This window comes from Manis pentadactyla, chromosome 1, assembly GCF_030020395.1.
Source record: "Manis pentadactyla isolate mManPen7 chromosome 1, mManPen7.hap1, whole genome shotgun sequence".
NCBI classification, from domain to species: Eukaryota; Metazoa; Chordata; class Mammalia; order Pholidota; family Manidae; genus Manis; species Manis pentadactyla.
Window position 1 is genome coordinate 85209671 of NC_080019.1, and position 27654 is coordinate 85237324.

General features: G+C 42.0%; 1 pseudogene; it reads left to right on the forward strand.

Annotated features, from left to right (window-relative positions):
* The first annotated feature begins 6717 nt into the window (after positions 1–6717).
* Positions 6718–27268, forward strand: LOC130683074 (coiled-coil domain-containing protein 127-like; annotated as a pseudogene).
* The last annotated feature ends 386 nt before the right edge of the window (positions 27269–27654 follow it).

Sequence of the window (27654 nt, forward strand, 5' to 3'; positions counted from 1 at the left end):
AAATGAATAGTCTAATGTCATAATTATTGAAATTGGAAAAAGGAGAACAAACAAGGCCTAAGGTCAGCAGAAGGAGGGACATAATAAAGATCAGAGAAGAAATAAATAAAATTGAGAAGAATAAAACAATAGAAAAAATCAATGAAACCAAGAGCTGGTTCTTTGGAAAAATAAAAAAAAATAGACAACACTCTAGCCAGAATTATTAAGAGAAAAAGAGAGTCAAAAAACATCAACAGAATCAGAAACGAGAAAGGAAAAATTACGACAGACTCCACAGAAATACAAATAATTATTAGAGAATACTATGAAAACCTATATGCTAACAAGCTGGAAAACCGAGGACAAATGGGAAACTTCCTAGAAAAATACAACCTTCCAAGACTGACCAAGAAAGAAACAGAAAATCTAAACACACCAATTATCAGCAACAAAATTGAAACGGTAATCAAAAAACTGCCCAAGCACAGAACCCTCGGGCCAGATGGATTTACCTCGGAATTTTATCCGACATACAGAGAAGACATAACACCCATTCTCCTTAAATTTTTCCAAAAAATAGAAGAGGAGGGAATACTCCCAAACTCATTCTATGAAGTCAACATCACCCTAATGCCAAAACCAGGCAAAGACCCCACCAAAAAAGAAAATTACAGACCAATATCCCTGATGAATGTAGACGCAAAAATACTCAACAAAATATTAGCAAACTGAATTCAAAAATACATCAAAAGGATCATACACCATGACCAAGTGGGATTCATCCCAGGGATGCAAGGATGGTACAACATTCAAAAATCTATCAACATCATTCACCATATCAACAAAAAGAAGGACAAAAACCACACGATCATCTCCATAGGTGCTGAAAAAGCATTCGACAAAATTCAACATCCATTCATGATAAAAACTCTCAACAAAATGGGCATAGTGGGCAAGTACCTCAACACAATAAAGGCCATATATGATAAACCCACAGCTAACATCATACTGAACAGTGAGAGGCCAAAAGCTTTTCCTCTGAGATCAGGAGCAAGACAGGGATGCCCACTCTCCCCACTGTTATTCAACATAGTACTGGAGGTCCTAGCCACGGCAATCAGACAAAACAAAAAAATACAAGGAATCCAGATTGGTAAAGAAGAAGTCAAACTGTCACTTTTTGCAGATTACATGATATTGTACATAAAAAACCCTAAAAACTCCACTCAAAAACTACTAGAACTAATATCGGAATAGAGCAAACTTGCAGGATACAAAATTAACACACAGAAATCTGTGGCTTTCCTATACACTAAGAATGAACTAATAGAAAGAGAAATCAGGAAAACAATTCCATTCACAATTGTATCCAAAAGAATAAAATACCGAGGAATAAACCTAACCAAGGAAGTGAAAGACCTATATCCTGAAAATTACAAGACACTCTTAAGAGAAATTAAAGAGGACACTAACAAATGGAAACTCACCCCAGGCTCCTGGCTAGGAAGAATTAATATCGTCAAAATGACCTTAATGCCCAAAGCAATATACAGATTCGATGCCATCCCTATCAAATTACCAACAGCATTCTTCAACGAACTGGAACAAATAGTTCAAAAATTCATATGGAACCACCAAAGACCCCGAATAGCCAAAGCAATCCTGAGAAGGAAGAATAAAGTGGGGGGAATCTCACTCCCCAACTTCAAGCTCTACTACAAAGCCACAGTAATCAAGACAATTTGGTACTGGTACAAGAACCGAGCCACAGAATAGTGGAACAGAATAGAGACTCCAAACATTAACCCAAACATGTATGGCCAATTAATATATGATAAAGGAGCCATGGACATACAATGGGGAAATGACCATCTCTTCAACAGATTGTGCTGACAAAAACAGGACAGCTACATGTAAGAGAATGAAACTGGATCACTATCTAACCCCATACACAAAAGTAAATTCAAAATGGATCAAAGACCTGAATGTAAGTCATGAAACCATAAAACTCTTAGAAAAAAACATAGGCAAAAATCTGTTGGACATAAACACGAGTGACTTCTTCATGAACATATCTCCCTGGGCAAGGGAAACAAAAGCAAAAATGAACAAGTGGGACTATGTCAAGCTAAAAAGCTTCTGTACAGCAAAGGAAACCATCAATAGAACAAAAAGGTATCCTAAAGTATGGGAGAATATATTCATAAATGACCGATCCGATAAAGGATTGACTTCCAAAATATATAAAGAGCTCACACACCTCAACAAAGAAAAGGCAAATAATACAAATAAAAAATGGGCATAGGGGCTGAATAGACAGTTCTCTAAAGAAGAAATTCAGATGGCCAACAGACACATGAAAAGATGCTCCACATTGCTTGTCATGAGAGAAATGCAAATTAAAACAACAATGAGATATCACCTCACACCAGTAAGGATCGCCATCATTGAAAAGACAAACAACAACAAATGTTGGCGAGGCTGTGGAGAATGGGGAACCCTCGTACACTGCTGATGGGAATGTAAATTAGCTCAACCATTGTGGAAAGCAGTATGGAGGTTCCTCAAAATGCTTAAAATAGAAATATCATTTGACCCAGGAATTCCACTGCTAGGAATTTACCCTAAGAATGCAGCACTCCACTTTGAAAAAGACAGATGCACCCCTATGTTTATCGCTGCACTAATTACAATAGCCAAGATATGGAAGCAATCTAAATGTCCATCAGTAGATGAATGGATAAAGAATTTGTGGTACATATACACAATGGAATATTACCTAGCCATATGAAAAAAACAGATGCTACCATTTGCAACAACATGGATGGAGCTAGAGGGTATTATGCTCAGTGAAATAAGCCAGGCAGAGAAAGACGAGTACCAAATGGTTTCACTCGTATGTGGAGCATAAGAACAAAGGAAGACTGAAGGAACAAAACAGCAGCAGAATCACAGAACCCAAGAATGGACTAATAGTTAACAAAGGGAAAGGGACTGGGGAGGATGAGTGGGAAGGGAGGGACAAGGGTGGGGAAAAAGAAAGGGGGTCTTATGATTAGCATGTATAGTGTAGGGGGAGCACAGGAAGGGCTGTGCAACACAGAGAAGACAAGTAGTGATTTTACAGCATCTTACTACACTGATGGACAGTGACTGTGAAGGGGTATGTGGGGGGGAGGACTTGGTGAAGGGGGCAACCTATTAAACATAATGTTCTTCATGTAATTGTAGATTAATGATACCAAAATTTAAAAAAAAAGAGCTCTGCCCAGTGTTCTGGGCACGACACGGTGGCAGAGCTGCAAGGCTGTAGGAGAGCAGAGGTTGGAGTGATGGCAGCGCCGAGGTCTGAGGCCCAGCGGACAGTTGTGAGAACAGAGGTTCCCAGAGGCAGAGACTGGGTTGCTGCATACAGACTCGCTCTGAGTGAATGGGATTCTAGTGACTGACCTGCCACCTGGAAATAAAGTTGGGTGTAACCCTTTCACCCCCGCCCCAAAAAAAAACAGGGGAAGAAACATCCTCTTCCTTAAACCAAAGCAACAGCCATGTTTTCAGTGTATGACATGGGACGCAGACCTGCTAAACAGTGATGGATAATGAAAGAAAATGTGTGCTACATCAGACTTGGAACAGACACAGTTCTCTTCCAGAATGAGTGCTGTGGCCCCATAAGGGCTAGCCAGCAATTCTGTCATAGGGAAATGAGTGATAAAGGCATGTTCGGGCCATGGGGACTAAGAGTCACAGGTCACATGGAGCAAAGCCAAGCTGTTGGGAAACGGTGCTGACCCATGATCTTTCCAGACGGGCCTCTTAGCTGAGGAATCTGGTTAGAGCAGAAGCAGGGTGGAGCGGAAGTCAGAGGACATACGGAGAGCATGTAACTCAGACACCAGCCTCTTAAAAGCAAAGGAAGTAAAATATTTGATGAGAGGATGTTTGCAACTACACATCTAATTAGAAACTGAGAAGTAGTTCTATAATTTTTTATAAATGCATAAAAAGGTTTGATACTCTAATTAACTGCTCCACAGACGAATAGGCTAACTTGGAGCGACCCTGGAGAGGCTACTTTTCAAAGCTGTGAGAATGTTTTTCTTATATACGTTTGGGGAACTAAGGAAGCCCAAGACATAAATAAGGTGGCCAACTCAACCTGGTTTTCCCAGGACTCTCCAGGGTCTGGAACTGAGTCCTGCATCCTGAGAAGCCCCTCACAGTTGGTCAGCCTAGGACGGAACTATGATTCCTCCAAGATTCTTCAAGAAAGGGTATCCTAAAGGTAGTATTATCACTTCATTTGGAAACTACATTAGGAAAGAGGAATTAATCAAGAGAATATGTGTTGGGGAAAAGGTGGGACTCAGGTAAATGACCAGAACAAAGATTGCAGAAATCTGTCACCACACTGAGCCCCTTCATTCACCAACTGGTAGGCACTTGGGGCCCTGAGAAGCTCGTGGTTGTAGTAATTAGTTGATTTCTAAGCAGTTTTTAAAATATGACCCTGCTGCTGGAAAGAAGCCAGACTTACGGAACCAGAGAAAGCTGTACTTGTCAGATCAGTTTCCAGAAAAGTGTCTTCCACGTTCCTATGCAGCAGAAGAGGAAAGTTTGGCAGTGAGAGCAGTGAGTTTTTATTAAAACGTCCAAAAATATTGTTCCATGTGTCACTGATTTTATTGTTCCATTAGCTGCCTCCCTAGAACTCTTGCTAGAGAAGTATTAGTCATCATTAAACAAAAATTCCTGCTGCTGTTTCCCAAAGCACACGACGGGGAGCAGCTCACATGAAAGACAGCCCATGCCTGCATTTATGCACTATTAAGGGTTCAGAAAAAAATTATAGACCAAAAGTTTGTGATGATACCAATTAAGCACACCTCTGTGCTTCCTTCAAAACTCAGCAATCCAAGAAGAAAGGGATGGTTTGGACGGGCCATGGGTTGAGGATGGGCAGTGGTAGAGAAGAGTTATGGGCAATGAGGTTGGAATGATTGACTGCAGGTCCCGACTGGAGGCAGAAGGACATGAGGGAACTGAGAAAACGAGAGTGCAGGCAACAATCAAGGCCACGGTGCAATGGAAGGGCAAGTTAAGTGGGTCAAAAGTTGTAATCAAAGGATGAAACATCAAAATTCAGGGTTTCAGAGAAGAAACTATTAAAATTCATTAAAGATCCAGAGTATTGGCATGAAGGCAGGCTGCTAAAATCGAATGAAAAAAGATGTCCTTAAAATAGATACCTGAAGGGGCTCCTAAGGGTTGGCTGGGTCAATGTGGACATTGAACTTCACCCAGAATTATGTCAAAGCCATGAAGAACTCCAGAGTATTTGGAGAAACAGACAGTCCTATACATGTCAAAAATTTTCACTACAGTTAACAATTCTTATTAGAGCAAGCCTTAGTTTTGTTTTAGTAGAGAAAAAAAGACAAACATATACAGAAAACTTAAATTTTGGGGCTATCTTGACCTGCATAGTACTATATGCAGTGGTTAGAAAAGTGCATTAAGTTTCATAAATGCTGAAATAATGACTGCAAGTCAATGTGCAAGATTTCCTGGTTTTCAGATGATTGAGCAAAGCCCTCAGGAACAGGGCAACCAAATAAGTACTTAACTGCTTGAATATGAACAAACCTGGTCTTGAGGTGAAGCCTGTCACTTCAGTCACAGGATAAGTGAAAGTCTGTGGAAGAAATGACTAAATGGTCGCCATATGAGCAACTTGGAAGCAAAAGGCAGAAGAGCATGTCATGCGCATGCATGGAAGAGAAGTAAGGTCACTTTATCTACACTTGGCTCTTTCAACTTTTTATCCTGGTCATGGCTGGACATCTTGTGTAGCAGATTGTTCAAGTTTTGTACACTTACTGTGTTTCATGAAATTTGTTCCTATCTCCCACTATGCCCTCAGTGTAAACATAAACCCCAAATTGCAGACCTTAAAAGGGGATCTTTGTCAGAAAGTGACAATCCCTGTAACTATTTTCAAGAAACAGTTAAGAAGAAATATGAATGCCTTTAATAAGAATAGGAAAGAAGTTTACTATGTGCCAACCTGTAATTACTTCATATGTATCAATTAACCTAATCTTCACAGTACATTTATGAAGTAGATAGTATCATTATCTTCATTACATCAATATGGAAATCAGACATGGAAAGTTTAAGTAACTTGCCCAAGATGAAGCCTTGGTTTGAACCTGGCAGTTGGGCTAGTTGGGTTCTGTTTTTAACCAGTAAGCCAGCGGTCTTCAAAGGGTAGACCACCTGCAAATGTGTGAGATTTCCAAATTGGTGGTTACATCAGAGCTACTGACTCAGAAGCTGTGGAGGAGAGCTTTAGGAATTTGTGTTTTATCAAACCCTCCAGAGCACCTGGATGCCGGCTCAGTTTGAGAACCATGGCAACATCTCAGCCCTATATACCATTCTCTGAAGCAGCCAGTGTTTTCACATCTTCCTATTTCTGGATTTTTACCTACAACCGTACTTTTAAACATTTTCATTAGAGAACATATCTCATTCAACTTGCATCTCACTTATGTGAGGCATGTCTCTGTCCTGACTACAGTGTGAGTTGCTTTTGTCTTAAGGCATTGTTTATTTCTGCTTTGAATCCCATAAGGCTTACCATGTACAATACTCAGGTGGAACTGAACAAAAGTTTTTGGGAATTAAAAAGGGATTCACGTGAGCCTGTAGATGATACACTTGTGACAAATGTATTTTATTCCTATTGTGTGCTTAATAGTTTTGTTATTTGCCTCAATGTGTATCTCCATGAATAACCTAAATGACCCCCCAAATTGGAATATCTGGCCTAATTCCAGGGCTGATGGGGGTGAAGGAAGCAGATGGAATTATGCCTTGTTGGTGCCAATGCTGGGATTGGCTGCTTTTCGTAAGTTATCATTTTCCTAATAATTGTGATTTCTGGGTTGAAAGTAGGGAGCCCAAAGACCTTGGAAATGGACCCTGACAGATGAAAGTGTACACCCTAGTTTTGTCTCATACAGTTTGTTTTGGGCAAATTACTTAACCCTCTGAGCTTGTTTCCCCTGTCCAGGGCAGGTAGCATCATGATTACCTGGATGCATTGTGAGGGTGAATAAGACAATATATTCAGAAGCATTGTGTGGAGTGGGTGTCGACAACTGTTAGCACCCTGTCGAGGCTTCACTGCCCTAAGGGGCTCCCTTGCTCCAATTGCCTTTGTAAGGATGGATGGAGAAGAATAAAATGGACATGAAAGAAAGCCAGTCTTGGATGTCTGTTTAATGTTTAGAAAATCAGTCTTCGGGAGACTTCATCCATGACACCTCTGCTCACCTTGGCCAGAAATCCTCACCATTTTGACTGTGTACTACTTCGGGAAATTACTGGCCACAAGTCAGTTGTAATTATCCCCACTACATGATACATTTCCTAATATTCAGGAGTTGTATCCCACATCCCATGCTTCTGGGCTGGCACTTAAGCATGTGAGGACCTGAGGAATTGAATCGAAGAAGCTGCCCTCTGTTTGCATTGGCACTTGCTGTGGACTGGGTTTCTCAGGTCAGCAGGGTTTCCTATGGGAAGTGGAAGCCATCAAGAGTGGCATTTATCAACTACTATTTTGCCTGCCTTTACTTCTAGGCTATTCCTGGACCAGCTAGGAGGCTAGTTGATGCCCTTATTTTGTAATATAACTTCTTAACTATGTAATGACACATTTTTGGAGAATTCTTATAAGATTGCAAAGTTAAAATTTTTCTTCAATCACATTACCTAAGCAAGATAATCAGGAAGAAAAAAAATACGTCACCCTTCTCAGGATCAGAAAGCACCATTTCAAAAGTCCAAGAAGGCAAGAACATCAGAAGCAAAGATTACTGGGGAAGGCTATAAAGCTGGAGATAGGTCTGAAAACAGACGGAAAGTGGGAGTCACATCGGGGCCTCTGATGACTACAGGAGTCAGTGCGATTCTAAGCCTTCAGCTCACTCACCAGGTTCCTCACTTTTCCGACTTTTAAGTGGTGTTTTGCAAGGCGGCAGGCTCCTGAGCTTCTAAATGGCAGTGTCCTCAGGGCCGGATTTGGGTCTGCAGGCCCTGTGCAGATCACCGAGCCATGATCCGCCTGCTGTTGTGAGCTGGCCTGGGAGGGGATGTTTAATTTTTAAGGAGGAGCCAGAATGTTTCCCAGAGTGGCTGCAGGGTTTTAGCTCTCTCTAGCAGTGTGAGTGATCTAGTTTCTTGGTATCCTTGCTGGTATTTGTTGTGGTCATTATTTTTATTTTGTGGTTTTATTTTACCCATTCTGCTGTGGCTTCAATTTGCATTTCCCTGATGGCTAAAGTTTGGAGCAGCTTTTCACATACTTGACATCAGTCTGTCCTCTGCATGGAATGTCCATTCTGGTCTGCCAGCTGTCTTCTGATAGGATTGTTGGGTTGTGAGAGCTGGACTCTGGTCTGTGAACATCGAGTCTGTACCTTGTCTCTTCATTCCATCAATGGAATCTCTCACAGAACAATGGTTCTAATATTGGTGAAGTCCAGTTTATCAGTTTTCCCTTTTAAGGATCATGCGTCGCATGCAGGTCTGGGAATTCTTTGCCTAGCCCTACATCCTCAAGACTCCCCCCTCTGTGTTTTTTCTTCAAGTTTTAGTTTTACTTTTTGCATAAAAGCCCATGATCCATTTTGAGTTCATTTCTGTTTAGCTTAGAAAACTTAGGTTTTATTCCATCCTTCCCAATCTGTTTACTTTCTATTTCCTTTTCTTGCTTTCCTGCACTGGCTGGAACTTCCAGGACTCTTAAATAGTTCCTGATGTGAGAGTAAAAGGATTCAGTCTTTTCACCATCAAGTACAGCATTAGCTGTGGGTTTCATAGATACCTTTATCAAGGCAAGGACATTCCCTTCCCTTCCTCTTTCTCTGAGTTTTTATCATGAATGGGTGTTGAGTTTTGTCTTTATGTCAGTTGATATGATCATGTGCTTTTTGTTCTTTAGGCCACTAACGTGTTGGATTATATCAATTGACTTTTGAGTGTAGAACCAGCCTTGTGTGTTTAGAATAATTCCCACTTGGTCATGCAATATAATTTTTCTTAAATATTGTAGAATATATTTACCAGTATCTGGCTAAGAATGTCTTGTCCATGTTTATAAGGGACATACTGAGTAGTTTATCACTTTAACCAGCTTCTCTCTCTTCCCACACCTATTGTGGATCCTTAAGAATTTTTTGGTTATTGTATTTTTCAGTTCTGATATTTCTGTTTAGTTTTTTATGTCTTCTATTTCATTTCTGAAACTTTCTATTTCTTTGTTTATACATCTTATGGCTGCTTTAAACTTTTATCGGATGATAACGTCTTTTGTCATCTCAGTATTGGTATCTACTGATTATATTTGTTTAATTCAATTTGAGATATTCCTGATTCTTGTTTGATGGAAACCTGGGCATTTTGAGTATTATGTTGTGACATTCTGGTTCTACTCAATCTTTTTCAGGCTGGTTTCTTTGACGGTGCTCATCAGGGGAAAGGTGTGGCTGCCTCCTTCCTGCAGGCAGGGATGGAAGGTCATGCTTCCCACTTGGCCTCCAGCCCACTGGCCCCAGGAAGAAGGCCCAAACAGGAGGCCTTCTGCCCTGTTACCCAGGCCTCTACCGGGGCTCTCCCAGGTGTCTGGAGAGCCAAGAGGTGGGCACATCTTTTTGCCACGTCCCACACAGCTTCCTCTGCCACCACCCCAGGGGGGACCAGGAGGGTTCCCCTAGCCTTTGCCCACACAGGGGTTGTGGGGATACAGTTGTCTGCTAACAGTTTGGCGTTAGTAGAGTGGTCATTGTCTAAACATTTTTTGTCTTACAGGGGCCCCTTTCCTAGTCCTTTGGCAGAGAGACTTTTGCTGGGCTTTTACAAGAAAATCTGCACCCATTGGCACTTAAGTATCAAGTTTTATGTAGAGGCAAAACAGAGTCCCAGGGCACACTCCCAGGTGTTTGTGGGTTCCAGAGTCCCCCTGTCTCCCTTTCATAGTCAGCTGCTTGTTGTGCACAGATGTCCAGTGGCTGTTTTCAGCAGAATGAATAGGGAGAGCACTTGTGCTGTCCCAGAAGTGGGAGCCCCAGCTCTCTTTTCTCTGCCTTTTGAAACTAAGGCTCCAGAGAGTTGTGTCTGCCTAAAGTTGTAAGGCAAGAGTGTTCTAGTTAAGACCCAGAATTGAGGATTATTGGACTGACATGTTACTAACTCTGACCCTCCCTGGTGATCTCCACCCAGCATGTCTTTCTGGAGACCTCCTGATTAAGGGCACCCCCCCAGAACTCCTGGTGACTACAGCCTGTGCCATGTGGTCCAGGGTACCCTGTGTCTGCACCACTTGACATGTGTCAGTACAGGACCTGAATGAGACTGCACCTAGACCAGCACAGGAGGTGGCCCTGCCCATCTTCCTCCTTCACCTCTGACCCTCTGCTCACACCAGAGTGGTGTCAGGTCCGATTTCACTTCCTTATCAGTATCTGTGGGGGCTTTCCCAGTGACTGCCCCAGCTCCTCTGGGAGCTGTCTGCTATCTTCACAGGCATGTGATCTGCTCAGTTGTACTTACTCCTCCTGCCCAGAGGGAGCATTCCTCCTAGGTACCACTTGGCCATCCAGACTCTGTTCACATCCACCTACTTATGAAGCCTTCCATGAACCCACCCCAAACTGCACTGGCTCTTCTTTCCTCTCTCCGCCTCGCATTTTGCCCACCTTTCCGTGCCTGTCAGTTACACCAAGCTGCTCCTTTACAGATCAGCTCCCCTGCTGTGGCCTCTGGCAGAAGGAGGAGCCTGAGTAGCAACTGAAATGGGGCTGAGAACTGTTTTAAGCTGGGAGATGAGTGTGGTTTTAGGCCCAGGGAACCAGCAATGTTGGTGCAGGTGGGAAAAGCTTTTGGACATGTGGAGGTTCTGCTGCCTCAGGGTGTGATAGTTGATCTTGGGACTTGGTTGGAGTCCCAAGGGACCTGGGGAAGGGACACCAAAAGGAGGGAGGGGACCAGGAAGGCTGTAGGCACTCCAGTGGTTCCCAGGGTTGGGAGAGCAGCATGGGGACAGCCTGGCTGTGTGTGAGAGCCTGCACAGGTGACCCCTCAGAGCTGGACTGCCGCCCTTGGTGGCCTGGAGACCTTGGGCTTTGAAGACTTGCTGCACAGTCCTGTCTTCAAGGGATGAGTCCATGCAGGACATGTGTCCTGCACAGGCTGAACTTGCGATTGTGAGGAATCAGTATTGGGTGTGTGGCCCTGACGTTTGTGCTGGGACTGGGCGTGTGGCCCTGCCATTTGTGCCAGGTCTGGGCATGTGGACCTGACATTTGTGCCAGGACTGGGCATGTGGCCCTGGCAGTCGTGCCAGGACTGGGACTGACATTCGTGCCTGGACTGGGCGTGTGGCTCTGACATTTGTGCTGGGACTGGGACTGACAATTGTGCTGGGCTTGGGCATGTGGTATTGGTTCTGAATGTGCTGGGTTCCTGCACCAGAAAGAGTCACCTGTCACCACAGTGGCTTCTGTTTTATACTGAAGCACCTGGAACTTTGATGTGCAGTAGTGCGGGGAGAGGAGGTGTTCCTGTGCAGAACTGGCACCTCCTTCTCTTCGGACACGGGGCACAGCAGAGGGCTGAGGCCTGGCTGCTGCTGTGCGGTGGGGCCGAGTGGAGACTGCCCACTCCAGCCTCTGCTCACTCTCTGTCCCAGGGTGCTCTAGTTTGGGGCAAGGCAGCCAAACCATGTCTTGAGGTTGAATGTCTTACTCCACCCCACTTGTGTACCCTATCAGACTGCAGCTGCTTACTAGTGATCATCAGTAATGGAACACATTTTGAAATTTATTCAGTTCTGAAATAACTTGGCCAATAATATTTGAAGCATGCCCATGTGCGGAGACCAGCTCCACAAACCAGCTGAACTGGAGAGCAGTGTATGAAGAGCTTAAAGGAAACACAGAGAAAGATACAAAAAAGATCCGGAAACCAAAGCTGGGATCAGGAGATTCACTGCCCACTGATGGCAAATGAGTGTTGCAGTTTTATTTCTGAGCACAGGCTCAAAAAGGTGTCACCTACAGGCTAATCTCATATCTGGTGTTGTCACTTCTGCTTCTGGTGATAGCACTTCCTGTTATAGCACTTCGTGGTGCCCAGATGTCACTTGTGGAGTGACATCACTTCCAGGGTGATATTGATTCCAGCCCTCCACACCCATGTTAATTTTTTTTTTTTTGGTAGATAATTATTTTTTATTGAAGGGTACTTGACACACAGTATTACCTTACATTAGTTTCAGGTGTACAGCATAGTGATTCAACATTTATATACAAGAACATTCTAGGTACCAGCTATCACCTTACCAAGCTGTTACAATATCTTGACTATATTCCTAATGCTATAAATTACATCCCGGTTACTTATTTATTTTACCATTGGAAGTGTGTACTTTTATTTTTTTGAGGGCATCTTTCATATTTATTGATCAAATGGTTAACAACAATAAAATTCTGTATAGGGGAGTCAATGCTCAATGCACAAACATTAATCCACCCCAAGCCTAATTTTCGTCAGTCTCCAATCTTCTGAGGCATAACAAACAAGTTCTTACATTGAGAACAAATTCTTACATAGTGAATAAGTAACATAGTGAACAGTACAAGGGCAGTCATCACAGAAACTTTCGGTTTTGCTCATGCATTATGAACTATAAACAGTCAGTTCAAATATGAATACTCATTTGATTTTTATACTTGATTTATATGTGGATACCACATTTCTCTCTTTATTATTATTATTTTTAATAAAATGCTGAAGTGGTAGGTAGATACAAGATAAAGGTAGAAAACATAGTTTAATGTTGTAAGAGAGCAAATGTAGATGATCAGGTGTGTGCCTGTAGACTGTGTGTTAATCCAAGCTAGACAAGGGCAATAAAACATCCACGGATGCAGAAGATTTCTCTCAGAACATGGGGGGTGAGGTTCTAAGCCTCACCTCTGTTGATCCCCAATTTCTCACCAGATGACCCCCCTGTGACTGTGCCTGTCTTAGGTTGTTCCTCCCTTGAGGAATCTTACCCGTCTCTGGCTAACCAGTCATCTTCCGGGGCCATACAGGGAAATGTAAAGTTGGTAAGTGAGAGAGAAGCCTTATTGTTTGAAATGGTTAGCTTTTTATTTCTTTGCATATTTATGCCCTGTGGCTTCTATGCCCAGCATTTGTCTTGAGGTATCTTAACCACTTGGAAGAATTATGATACTCGGTAAATTTGATGTGAGGCACGAATTCTATTTAAGGCTTGTAATTAGGAAGGAAGAAGAAAAGCTATAGAAGTAGCAGGCGGAAGAAAACATGGGAAGATTGATTATTTCTTTGACATATCTTCTTGTAGAGTAACTTCAGCATGTATAGGTTTTAAGCTACTACTTAAATTGCGCACACACATTAACATAATAGGAGTATAGTTACATAACCAAAGCATATCTGTAATTACCAGCCATCTCCAGTGAAACCAAGAAAACCAGTTAGGCACCTTAGGCATTTGTGAAAACTTATCTATGATATGGTGGATATTGTCCAACTGAACTTGAACAGTCTGAGAGAAATCAGACAAAGTAAAACAACCCATTCCTGGGGAATGTTCACATCCCTTATGTTCTTTTAACAGTAAATAGTCTGTAGTGGTAAGATTTTGGAGCGCTACAATTTCCACTTCTCCTAATTCTTCATTGAGTTCCAACAGTATAGATCCAGTGAAATTTGTTGTTTTACTGTATGCACAGGCCAGTTTAGATATCTCCTTCTTCATTCCCATGGCAAGTCCAGGAACTGGTGGGATGAGTGCATCTACAGCTGTAGCAGTGCGTGGATCTTTGTTGGGGTTTTTTGATGATCATCTTCTGGCATGAGTCTTCCAGAGAGTGCTGATGTTGGAAGTTCTTTTTCATATCGTATATTATTTCATTTTCTGGGTAGCCCAATTAGGTTTTGATCCTCTGTATAAACACAAACAGGCCCTTTGCCTACACTTTTATATCCCCTTTATACCCTTGTGTAGAACCCATTGGAGGTTACCACACTGGAACTGCCCTTTTTTTTTTTTTTTTGGTATCACTAATCTACACTTACATGACAAATATTATGTTTACTAGGCTCTCTCCTATACCAGGTCCCCCCTATAAACCCCTTTACAGTCACTGTCCATCAGCATAGCAAAATGTTGTAGAATCACTACTTGCCTTCTCTGTGTTGTACAGCCCTCCCTTTTCTCCTACCTCCCATGCATGCTAATCTTAATACCCCCCTACTTCTCCCCACCTTATCCCTCCCTACCCACCCATCCTCCCCAGTCCCTTTTCCTTTGGTACCTGTTAGTCCATTCTTGAGTTCTGTGATTCAGCTGCTGTTTTGTTCCTTCAGCTTTTCCTTTGTTCTTATATTCCACACATAAGTGAAATCATTTGGTATTTCTCTTTCTCTGCTTGGCTTGTTTCACTGAGCATAATATCCCCCAGGTCCATCCATGTTGCTGCAAATGGTAGGATTTGCCCTTTTCTTATGGCTGAGTAGTATTCCATTGTGTATATGTACCACATCTTCTTTATCCATTCATCTATTGATGGACATTTAGGTTGCTTCCAATTCTTGGCTATTGTAAATAGTGCTGCAATAAACATGGGGGTGCATCTGTCTTTCTCAAACTTGATTGCTGCGTTCTTAGGGTAAATTCCTAGGAGTGGAATTCCTGGGTCAAATGGTAAGTCTGTTTTGAGCATTTTGATGTACCTCCATACTGCTTTCCACAATGGTTGAACTAACTTACATTCCCACCAGCAGTGTAGGAGGGTTCCCCTTTCTCCACAGCCTCGCCAACATTTGTTGTTGTTTGTCTTTTGGATGGCAGCCATCCTTACTGCTGTGAGGTGATACCTCATTGTAGTTTTAATTTGCATTTCTCTGATAATTAGCGATGTGGAGCATCTTTTCATGTGTCTGTTGGCCATCTGTATTTCTTTTTTGGAGAACTGTCTGTTCAGTTCCTCTGCCCATTTTTTAATTGGGTTATTTGTTTCTTGTTTTTTGAGGCGTGTGAGCTCTTTATATATTCTGGACGTCAAGCCTTTATCGGATGTGTCATTTTCAAATATATTCTCCCATACTGTAGGGTTCCTTTTTGTTCTATTGATGGTGTCTTTTGCTGTACAGAAGCTTTTCAGCTTAATATAGTCCCACTTACTCATTTTTGCTGTTGTTTTCCTTGCCCGGGGAGATATGTTCAAGAAGAGGTCACTCATGTTTATGTCTAAGAGGTTTTTGCCTATGTTTTCTTCCAAGAGTTTAATGGTTTCATGACTTACATTCAGGTCTTTGATCCATTTTGAGTTTACTTTTGTAAATGGGGTTAGACAATGGTCCAGTTTCATTCTCCTACATGTAGCTGTCCAGTTTTGCCAGCACCATCTGTTGAAGAGACTGTCATTTCGCCATTGTATGTCCATGGCTCCTTTATCAAATATTAATTGACCATATATGTCTGGGTTAATGTCTGGATTCTCTAGTCTGTTCCATTGGTCTGTGGCTCTGCTCTTGTGCCAGTACCAAATTGTCTTGATTACTATTTCTTTATAGTAGAGCTTGAAGTTGGGGAGTGAGATCCCCCCTACTTTATTCTTCTTTCTCAGGATTGCTTTGGCTATTCGGGGTTTTTGGTGTTTCCATATGAATTTTTGAATTATTTGTTCCAGTTCATTGAAGAATGTTGTTGGTAATTTGATAGGGATTGCATCGAATCTGTATATTGCTTTGGGCAGGATGGCCATTTTGATGATATTAATTCTGCCTAGCCACGAGCATGGGATGAGTTTCCATCTGTTAGTGTCCCCTTTAATTTCTCTTAAGAGTGACTTGTAATTTTCAGAGTATAGGTCATTCACTTCTTTGGTTAGATTTATTTCTAGGTATTTTATTCTTTTTGATGCAGTTGTGAATGGAATTGTTTTCCTGATTTCTCTTTCTATTGGTTCATTGTTAGTGTATAGGAAAGCCACAGATTTCTGTGTGTTGATTTTGTATCCTGCAACTTTGCTGTATTCCGCTATCATTTCTAGTAGTTTTGGGGTGGAGTCTTTAGGGTTTTTTATGTACAGTATCATGTCATCTGCAAATAGAGACAGTTTAACTTCTTCTTTACCAATCTGGATTCCTTGTATTTCTTTGTTTTGTGTGATTGCAGTGGCTAGGACCTCCAGTACTATGTTATATAACAGTGGTGTGAGTGGGCATCCCTGTCTAGTTCCCGATCTCAGAGGAAATGCTTTCAGCTTCTTGCTGTTCAATATAATGCTGGCTGTGGGTTTATCATAGATGGCCTTTATTATGTTGAGGTACTTGCCCTCTATTCCCCTTTTGCTGAGAGTTTTTATCATGAATGGATGTTGAACTTTGTCAAATGCTTTTTCATCATCTATGGAGATGATCGTGTGGTTTTTGTCTTTCTTTTTGTTGATGTGGTGGATGATGTTGATGGACTTTCGAATGTTGTACCATCCTTGCATCCCTGGGATGAATCCCACTTGGTCATGGTGTATGATCCTTTTGATCTATTTTTGAATTCGCTTTGCTAATATTTTGTTGAGTATTTTTGCATCTACGTTCATCAGGGATATTGGTCTGTAGTTTTCTTTTTTGGTGGGGTCTTTGCCTGGTTTTGGTATTAGGGTGATGTTAGCTTCATAGAATGAGTTTTTGAGTGTCCCCTCCTACTCTATTTTTTGGAAAACTTTAGGGCGAATGGGTTTTATGTCTTCTCTGTATGTCTGATAAAATTCCGAGGTAAATCCATCTGGCCCGGGGGTTTTGTTCTTTGGTAGTTTTTTGATTACCGCTTCAATTTCGTTGCTGGTAATTGGTCTGTTTAGATTTTCTGTTTCTTCCTGGGTCAATCTTGGAAGGTTGTATTTTTCTAGGAAGTTGTCCATTTCTCCGAGGTTTCCCAGCTTGTTAGCATATAGGTTTTCATAGTATTCTCTAATTATTCTTTGTATATCTGTGGGGTCCGTCATGATTTTTCCTTTCTCATTTCTGATACTGTTGATTTGTGTTGACTCTCTTTTCTTCTTAATAAGTCTGCCAGAGGCTTATCTATTTTGTTTATATTCTCGAAGAACCAACTCTTGGTTTCATTGATTTTTTTTTTAAATAATTATTTTTTATTGAAGGGTAGTTGACGCACAGTATTACATTACATTAGTTTCAAGTGTACAACACAGTGGTAGAACATTTATATACATAATTCTAGGTTCCAGCTATCACCCTACCAAGCTGTTTAATATCTTGACTATATTCCTTATGCTATACATTACATGCCGGTTACTTATTTATTTTACCATTGGAAGTCTGTCCTTTTTTTTTTTTTTTTTTTTTTTTTTTTTTTTGTGAGGGCATCTCTCATATTTATTGATCAAATGGTTGTTAACGACAATAAAATTCTGTATAGGGGAGTCAATGCTCAATGCACAATCATTAATCCACCCCAAGCCTAATTTTCGTCAGTCTGCAATCTTCTGAGGCATAACAAACAAGTTCTTACATGGAGAACAAATTCTTACATAATGAATAAGTTACATAGTGAACAGTACAAGGTCAGTCATCACAGAAACTTTCGGTTTTGCTCATGCATTATGAACTCTAAACAGTCAGTTCAAATATGAACACTCATTTGGTTTTTATATTTGATTTATATGTGGATACCACATTTCTCTCTTTATTATTATTATTTTTAATAAAATGCTGAAGTGGTAGGTAGATACAAGATAAAGGTAGAAAACATAGTTTAGTGTTGTAAGAGAGCAAATGTAGATGATCAGGTGTGTGCCTGTAGACTATGTGTTAATCCGAGCTAGACCAGGGCAATAAAACATCCACGTATGCAGAAGATTTCTCTCAGAACAGGGGGGGTGAGGTTCTAAGCCTCACCTCTGTTGATCCCCAATTTCTCACCTGATGGCACCCCTGCGACTGTGCCTGTCTTAGGTTGTTCCTCCCTTGAGGAATCTTACCCGTCTCTGGCTAACCAGTCATCTTCCGGGGCCATACAGGGAAATGTGAAGTTGGTAAGTGAGAGGGAAGCCTTATTGTTTGAAAAGGTTAGCTTTTTACTTCTTTGCATATTTATGCCCTGTGGCTTCTATGCCCAGCATTTGTCTTGAGGTATCTTAACCACATGGAAGAACTATGATACTCGGTAAATTTGATATGAGGCACGAATTCTATTTAAGGGTTGTAATTAGGAAGGAAGAAGAAAAGCTATAGAAGTAGCAGGCGGAAGAAAACATGGGAAGATTGATTATTTCTTTGACATATCTTCTTGTAGAGTAACTTCAGCATGTATAGGTTTTAAGCTACTACTTAAATTGCGCACACACATTAACATAATAGGAGTATAGTTACATAACCAAAGCAGATCTGTAATTATCAGCCATCTCCAGTGAAACCAAGAAAACCAGTTAGGCACCTTAGGCATTTGTGAAAACTTATCTATGATATGGTGGATATTGTCCAACTGAACTTGAACATTCTGAGAGAAATCAGACAAAGTAAAACAACCCATTCCTGGGGAATGTTCACATCCCTTATGTTCTTTTAACAGTAAATAGTCTGTAGTGGTAAGACTTCGGAGCGCTACAATTTGCACTTCTCCAAATTCTTGGTTGAGTTCCAACAGTACAGATCCAGTGAAATTTGTTGTTTTACTGTATGCACAGGCCAGTTTAGATATCTCCTTCTTCATTCCCATGGCAAGTCCAGGAACTGGTGGGATGAGTGCATCTACACCTGTAGCAGTGTGTGGATATTTGTTGGGGTTTTTTGATGATCATCTTCTGGCTTGAGTCTTCCAGAGAGTCCTGATGTTGGAAGTTCTTTTCCATATCATATCTTAGTTGATTTTCAGTGTAGCCAAATTAGACTTTGATCCTCTGTATAAACACAAACAGGCCCTTTGCCTACACTTTTATATGCCCTTTATACACTTGTGTAGAACTCATTGGAGGTCACCACACAGGAACTGCCTTTTTTTTTTTTATATCATTAATCTACACTTACATGACGAATATTATGTTTACTAGGCTCTCTCCTATACCAGGTCCCCCCTATAAACCCCTTTACAGTCACTGTCCATCAGCATAGCAAAATGTTGTAGAATCACTACTTGCCTTCTCTGTGTTGTACAGCCCTCCCTTTTCTCCTACACCCCATGCATGTTAATCTTAATACCCCCCTACTTCTCCCCCCCTTATCCCTCCCTACCCACCCATCCTCCCCAGTCCCTTTCCCTTTGGTACCTGTTAGTCCATTCTTGAGTTCTGTGATTCTGCTGCTGTTTTGTTCCTTCAGTTTTTCCTTTGTTCTTATATTCCACAGATAAGTGAAATCATTTGGTATTTCTCTTTCTCTGCTTGGCTTGTTTCACTGAGCATAATATCCCCCAGGTCCATCCATGTTGCTGCAAATGGTAGGATTTGCCCTTTTCTTATGGCTGAGTAGTATTCCATTGTGTATATGTACCACATCTTCTTTATCCATTCATCTATTGATGGACATTTAGGTTGCTTCCAATTCTTGGCTATTGTAAATAGTGCTGCAATAAACATGGGGGTGCATCTGTCTTTCTCAAACTTGATTGCTGCGTTCTTAGGGTAAATTCCTAGGAGTGGAATTCCTGGGTCAAATGGTAAGTCTGTTTTGAGCATTTTGATGTACCTCCATACTGCTTTCCACAATGGTTGAACTAACTTACATTCCCACCAGCAGTGTAGGAGGGTTCCCCTTTCTCCACAGCCTCGCCAACATTTGTTGTTGTTTGTCTTTTGGATGGCAGCCATCCTTACTGCTGTGAGGTGATACCTCATTGTAGTTTTAATTTGCATTTCTCTGATAATTAGCGATGTGGAGCATCTTTTCATGTGTCTTTTGGCCATCTGTATTTCTTTTTTGGAGAACTGTCTGTTCAGTTCCTCTGCCCATTTTTTAATTGGGTTATTTGTTTTTTGTTTGTTGAGGTTTGTTAGCTCCTTATATATTCTGGACGTCAAGCCTTTATCGGATGTGTCATTTTCAAATATATTCTCCCATACTGTAGGGATCCTTCTTGTTCTATTGATGGTGTCTTTTGCTGTACCGAAGCTTTTCAGCTTAATATAGTCCCACTTACTCATTTTTGCTGTTGTTTTCCTTGCCCGGGGAGATATGTTCAAGAAGAGGTCACTCATGTTTATGTCTAAGAGGTTTTTGACTATGTTTTCTTCCAAGAGTTTAATGGTTTCATGGCTTACATTCAGGTCTTTGATCCATTTTGAGTTTACTTTTGTATATGGGGTTAGAAAATGGTCCAGTTTCATTCTCCTACATGTAGTTGTCCAGTTTTGCCAGCACCACCTGTTGAAGAGACTGTCATTTCGCCATTGTATGTCCATGGCTCCTTTATCAAATATTAATTGACCATATATGTCTGGGTTAATGTCTGGATTGTCTAGTCTGTTCCATTGGTCTGTGGCTCTGCTCTTGTGCCAGTACCAAATTGTCTTGATTACTATTTCTTTATAGTAGAGCTTGAAGTTGGGGAGTGAGATCCCCCCTACTTTATTCTTCTTTCTCAGGATTGCTTTGGCTATTCGGGGTCTTTGGTGTTTCCATATGAATTTTTGAATTATTTGTTCCAGTTCATTGAAGAATGTTGCTGGTAATTTGATAGGGATTGCATCGAATCTGTATATTGCTTTGGGCAGGTTGGCCATTTTGATGATATTAATTCTGCCTAGCCACGAGCATGGGATGAGTTTCCATTTGTTAGTGTCCCCTTTAATTTCTCTTAAGAGTGACTTGTAATTTTCAGAGTATAGGTCATTCACTTCTTTGGTTAGGTTTATTCCTAGGTATTTTATTTTTTTTGATGCAATTGTGAATGGAGTTGTTTTCCTGATTTCTCTTTCTGTTGGTTCATTGTTAGTATATAGGAAAGCCACAGATTTCTGTGTGTTGATTTTGTAACCTGCAACTTTGCTGTATTCCGATATCAGTTCTAGTAGTTTTGGGGTGGAGTCTTTAGTGTTTTTTTATGTACAGTATCATGTCATCTGCAAATAGTGACAGTTTAACTTCTTCTTTACCAATCTGGATTCCTTGTATTTCTTTATTTTGTCTGATTGCCATGGCTAGGACCTCCAGTGCTATGTTAAATAACAGTGGAGATAGTGGGCATCCCTGTCTAGTTCCCGATCTCAGAGGAAATGCTTTCAGCTTCTCGCTGTTCAATATAATGTTGGCTGTGGGTTTATCTTAGATGGCCTTTATTATGTTGAGGTACTTGCCCTCTATTCCCATTTTGCTGAGAGTTTTTAACATGAATGGATGTTGAACTTTGTCAAATGCTTTTTCAGCATCTATGGAGATGATCATGTGGTTTTTGTCTTTCTTTTTGTTGATGTGGTGGATGATGTTGATGGACTTTTGAATGTTGTACCATCCTTGCATCCCTGGGATGAATCCCACTTGGTCATGGTGTATGATCCTTTTGATGTATTTTTGAATTCGGTTTGCTAATATTTTGTTGAGTATTTTTGCATCTACGTTCATCGGGGATATTGGTCTGTAGTTTTCTTTTTTGGTGGCGTCTTTGCCTGGTTTTGGTATTAGGGTGATGTTAGCTTCATAGAATGAGTTTGGGAGTATCCCCTCCTCCTCTATTTCTTGGAAAACTTTAAGGCGAACGGGTATTATGTCTTCCCTGTATGTCTGATAAAATTCCGAGGTAAATCCATCTGGCCCGGGGGTTTTGTTCTTTGGTAGTTTTTTGATTACTGCTTCAATTTCGTTGCTGGTAATTGGTCTGTTTAGATTTTCTGTTTCTTCCTGGGTCAATCTTGGAAGGGTATATTTTTCTAGGAAGTTGTCCATTTCTCCTAGGTTTCCCAGCTTGTTAGCATATAGGTTTTCATAGTATTCTCCAATAATTCTTTGCATTTCCGTGGGGTCCGTCGTGATTTTTCCTTTCTCGTTTCTGATACTGTTGATTTGTGTTGACTCTCTTTTCTTCTTAATAATTCTGGCTAGAGGCTTATCTATTTTGTTTATTTTCTCGAAGAACCAGCTCTTAGTTTCATTGATTTTTGCTATTGTTTTATTCTTCTCAATTTTATTTATTTCTTCTCTGATCTTTATTATGTCCCTCCTTCTGCTGACCTTAGGCCTCATCTGTACTTCTTTTTCCAATTTCGATAATTGTGACATTAGACCATTCATTTGGGATTGCTCTTCCTTTTTTAAATATGCTTGGAGTGCTATATACTTGCCTCTTATGACTGCTTTTGCTGTATCCCACAAAAGTTGGGGCTTAGTGTTGTTGTTGTCATTTGTTTCCATATATTGCTGGATCTCCATTTTGATTTGGTCATTGATCCATTGATTATTTAGGAGCGTGTTGTTAAGCCTCCATGTGTTCGTGAGCCTCTTTGCTTTCTTTGTACAGTTTATTTCTAGTTTTATGCCTTTGTGGTCTGAAAAGTTGGTTGGTAGGATTTCAATCTTTTGGAATTTTCTGAGGCTCTTTTTGGGGCCTAGTATGTGGTCTATTCTGGAGAATGTTCCATGTGCACTTGAGAAGAATGTATATCCCGCTGCTTTTGGATGTAGAGTTCTATAGATGTCTATTAGGTCCATCTGCTCTACTGTGTTGTTCAGTGCTTCCGTGTCCTTACTTATTTTCTGCCCAGTGGATCTATCCTTTGGGGTGAGTGGTGTGTTGAAGTCTCCTAGAATGAATGCATTGCAGTCTATATCCCCCTTTAGTTCTGTTAGTATTTGTTTCACATATGCTGGTGCTCCTGTGTTGGGTGCATATGTATTTAGAATGGTTATATCCTCTTGTTTGACTGAGCCCTTTATCATTATGTAGTGTCCTTCTTTATCTCTTGTTACTTTCTTTGTTTTGAAGTCTATTTTGTCTGATATTAGTACTGCAACTCCTGCTTTCTTCTCACTGTTGTTTGCTTGAAATATGTTTTTCCATCCCTTGACTTTTAGTCTGTACATGTCTTTGGGTTTGAGGTGAGTTTCTTGTAAGCAGCATATAGATGGGTCTTGCTTTTTTATCCATTCTGTTACTCTGTGTCTTTTGATTGGTGCATTCAACCCATTAACATTTAGGGTGACTATTGAAAGATATGTACTTATTGCCATTGCAGGCTTTAAATTCGTGGTTACCAAAGGTTCAAGGTTAGCCTCTTTAGTATCTTACTGCCTAACTTAGCTCGCTTATTGAGCTGTTATATACACTGTCTGGAGATTCTTTTCTTCTCTCCCTTCTTGTTCCTCCTCCTCTATTCTTCATAAGTTGGGTGTTTTGTGCTGTGCTCTTTCTAGGAGTGCTCCCATCTAGAGCAGTCCCTGCAAGATGTTCTGTAGAGGTGGTTTGTGGAAAGCAAATTGCCTCAGCTTTTGTTTGTCTGGGAATTGTTTAATCCCACCGTCATATTTGAATGATAGTCGTGCTGGATACAGTATCCTTGGTTCAAGGCCCTTCTGTTTCATTGTATTAAGTATATCACGCCATTCTCTTCTGGCCTGTAGGGTTTCTGTTGAGAAATCTGATGTTAGCGTGATGGGTTTTCCTTTATAGGTGACTTTTTTCTCTCTAGCTGCCTTTAAAACTCTTTCCTTGTCCTTGATCTTTGCCATTTTAATTATTATGTGTCTTGGTGTTGTCCTCCTTGGATCCTTTCTTTTGGGGGTTCTGTGTATTTCCATGGTCTGTTCGATTATTTCCTCCCCCAGTGTGGGGAAGTTTTCAGCTATTATTTCTTCCAAGATACTTTCCATCCCTTTTCCTCTCTCTTCTTCTTCTGGGACCCCTATAATACGGATATTGTTCCTTCTGGATTGGTCACACAGTTCTCTTAATATTGTTTCATTCCTGGAGATCCTTTTGTCTCTCTCTATGTCAGCTTCTATGCGTTCCTGTTCTCTGATTTCAATTCCATCAATGGCCTCTTGCATTCTATCCATTCTGCTTATAAACCCTTCCAGAGTTTGTTTCATTTCTGCGATCTCCTTTCTGGCACCTGTGATCTCCCTCTGGAGTTCATCCCATTTCTCTTGTGTATTTCTCTGCATCTCTGTCAGCATGTTTATGATTCTTATTTTGAATTCTTTTTCAGGAAGACTGGTTAGGTCTGTCTCCTTCTCTGGTGCTGTCTCTGTGATCTTTGTCTGCCTGTAGCTTTGCCTTTTCATGGTGATAGGACTAGTCTGCAGAACTGGGACGAGTGACGGCTGGAAGGACTTCCTTTCTTGTTGGTTTGTGGCCCTCTTCTCCTGGGAGAACAGCGACCTCTAGTGGCTTGTGCTGCGCAGCTGCGCGCAGACAGGGTTTCTGCTTCCTGCCCGGTTGCTATGGAGTTTATCTCCGCTGTTGCTGTGGGCGTGGCCTGGCTCGGGCAGCTACTCCAAAGTGGTGGAGTCGCGTTGGAGCAGGAGCTGCTGGGAGGCTATTTATTTCCGTAAGGGGCCTCCCTGCTCCCTGCAGCCCAGGGGTTAGGGTGTCCAGAGATCCCCGGATTCCCTACCTCTGGATTAAGTGTCCCGCCCTGCCCCTTTGAGACTTCCAAAAAGCACCCGCCAAAACAAAACAATGACCACAAAAAAAAAAGAAAAAAATTAAAATAAAAATTAATATAAAAAAAAAAAAAAAGGTGGCCACTCCTTTTTCTTTATTCTCCGGCGCCAGCCTCAGGCATCTGCTCACTGGTCTTGCTGCCCTGTTTCCCTAGTATTGGGGTCCCTATCCCTTTAAGACTTCCAAAAAGCGCTCACCAAAACAGAACAGAAAAAAAAAAATTGTTCACTCGCTTTTCTTGTGTCCTCTGGCGCCCGGCCTCCGGTGCCCGCTCACTGTTCTTGCTGCCCTGTTTTCCTAGTGTCCAGGGCCCCCTGCGCACCCACTGTGTTTGCACTCTGGCCCGGATGGCTGAGGCTGGATGTTCGGCAGTCCTGGGCTCCATCTCCCTCCCGCTCTGCCTATTCTTCTCCCGCCGGGAGTTGGGGGAATGTGCGCTCGGCTCCCGCCGGGACGGGGCTTGTATCTTACCCCCTTCGTGAGGCGCTGGGTTCTCTCAGGTGCGGATGTGGTCTGGATATTGTCCTGTGTCCTCTGATCTTTATTCTAGGAAGGGTTGTCTTTGTTATATTTTCATAGATATATGTGGTTTTGGGAGGAGATTTCCGCTGCTCTACTCACGCCGCCATCTTCCGCCCTCTCTCCCATGTTAATTTTTAAACCTCGCCAATAGCATGTGGGGCATTGTTGCCAGAGGGGGCAGTTGGTGTAGGTTTGAGAGCACAAGCAATCTGGTAGTTCTTAGGCATGGAAATTCATGCAACGGAGGGATCCCTGGATGCAGTCTTGTCAGACTAGTCTCTTGGGAGCTCTTACCTGATTTTAAGATAAGAACTTGGCATATTACATGATTTCATACAAAATATTATATTTTTCATACCTCTCAGCAGAAGCAGAAGTGCCTAAGACTTCATTGAAATGCTGCCCTTAGCATTATATTTTCTTTGAATAAAGATCAGAGAACTTCAGCTCTGATGTTTTGTTATGTGTGCTTTTCTCCCCCAGTTTCTTCATGTCAAGTTGGATTTGGTCTAGGGAGTCCCAGAAAGAAATAGAGAAGGAGAGAGAAGCATACTACCGTAGGACAACTGCTTTCCAGCGCGACCTCGAGGCCAAGTACCATGTCATGATCTCTGAAAATCGGCGTGCAGTTCCTCAGTTGTCTTTGGAACTTGAAAAGGAACAAAACAGGACAGCCAGCTACCAGGAAGCCCCCATCTCTCAGGGACGCAAGTTGGTAGAAGAAAAGGAGCTTCTGGAACAGGAATGGGCTCTGGTCATGTGAGAAAAGAGACAGCTGCAGCCCTTGGGAAGTGCCTACCTGAGTCACCTGGAGAAGGAAGACGACTGGCAGAGAAGAGCTAGGCTTCTGCTGAAAGAGTTTGAAGATGCTCTTACAGAAAAGCAGAGCATCTACTGCAGCCTGATTGTCCCTCGCAGCAAGTGGCTGGGGATAGAGAAGAGCTTGCTGGTCCATGCGGCCTCTGACCTCGTTGCTGCTGACCTGGACATGACGACTGGCCTGGCCGACATATTTCAGCATGATATGCACTGTGGTGATGTCTGGAATACCAACAGATGCCAGAATGGGAGACTCATGTGGCTGTACCTCAAATACTGGGAGCTGATGGTCCAACTGAAGATGTTTAAGAGAGTAGAGAGGGCCCTACTGGAGAAGTGAGGTGAGAGCTATATAAAGCTGCTTCTTGTGACTACAGGTCACTCCGGGGTGCCCCACGCTTTCCCTCCTCCTCCTGCCCTGCTGCCTGTGTTGTGGCCTTGTGAGCATACAGCCACCTGCCCTCTGAGCAGGACATCAAGGCCTCAGGACACAGGGTGTCCCCCTTGATCCTCCTCTGCTGTTAAGGATGCAGTTTCCCAGAAGCATTTTTTTAAGCCATCAGAATTTTACTGAGTGGAACAGTATAATGTCCTATTTTAGCTCTATGGTAAATTGTTTTTTAAAAAAGTCAAATACAGATCTTCACTGTTAAAGTAATATTCTGTTTTCATCACCCCCTAAATTGTTTTCTCCTCAAATTCTTTCTCTCTCCTAAAATTACATTTAGCTTTTGTCAGTAATGGATAAAACTGCCTAACAGATGACAATAGAAAGTGTAAAGGATTTATATTGTTTTGAAGAGCTTTCCCTGCAAAGGGGAAAAAATGTGTTTCTAGTATTGATACCCTAGTGTTTTTGGAACTTGGCTTGTGTCTGTATTCGGTAGGCAGATAGTATTTATTAGCAGTGACAATAAAAAAGCATTGCCATTTAAAAGTATCAGTGCTTTTTATGTGTGTCATTCTTTATTATTTGCAAAATGTTATTACATACATCTGAATTCTTACCGCAAACTAAAAGGTAGGCAGGCCCCTGTGGCCCCATTGTTCATGAAGCTGCTGTGAATCGGGCTTTACTGTGCTTTAAGTCCTAGCCCTGACCTTAGGCAGTCGGTACAGATTGCTACTACCCTCGGGTCAGGGGCCCCCCAGCCCACTCTTCAGCTGGATGACGTGCTGGGAAGTCTCAGAGGGTTAGTTGCTCCACAGCTAAGGTGTCTTATGTGGGAAGGTCCAAAGCAGAATCAAAAGGGAGAAGGCACATAGGGCAGGGGGAGGGGACCCGGCCTGCAGAGCCCCCTCCCATGCAGACCCCCAAGATCCACTGGCTCCCCTGGTGACAAGTCTCGAGGACTCATGGGACATGTTGCTGAGCAGCACCCAGGGCCTCCGCGGAGGGCTGGCATGCATGCGCCCTCTGCCTGGCACATACCCAGTTCTAAACTCCCAGAAGGAAAGCAGGGCTTCTAAGCTCTTAGCACAAAGTTGAGGCACTGCGACCTGCTCTGACTAGTTTAATGGTGGTGGGAGCCCTCCCAAAATCCAGGTTCCCAGAGGCCAGCCAAGAGTCAGCCAAGTGAGCAGGCGTTTGAAAGGACTTCAGTGTCAGGCCT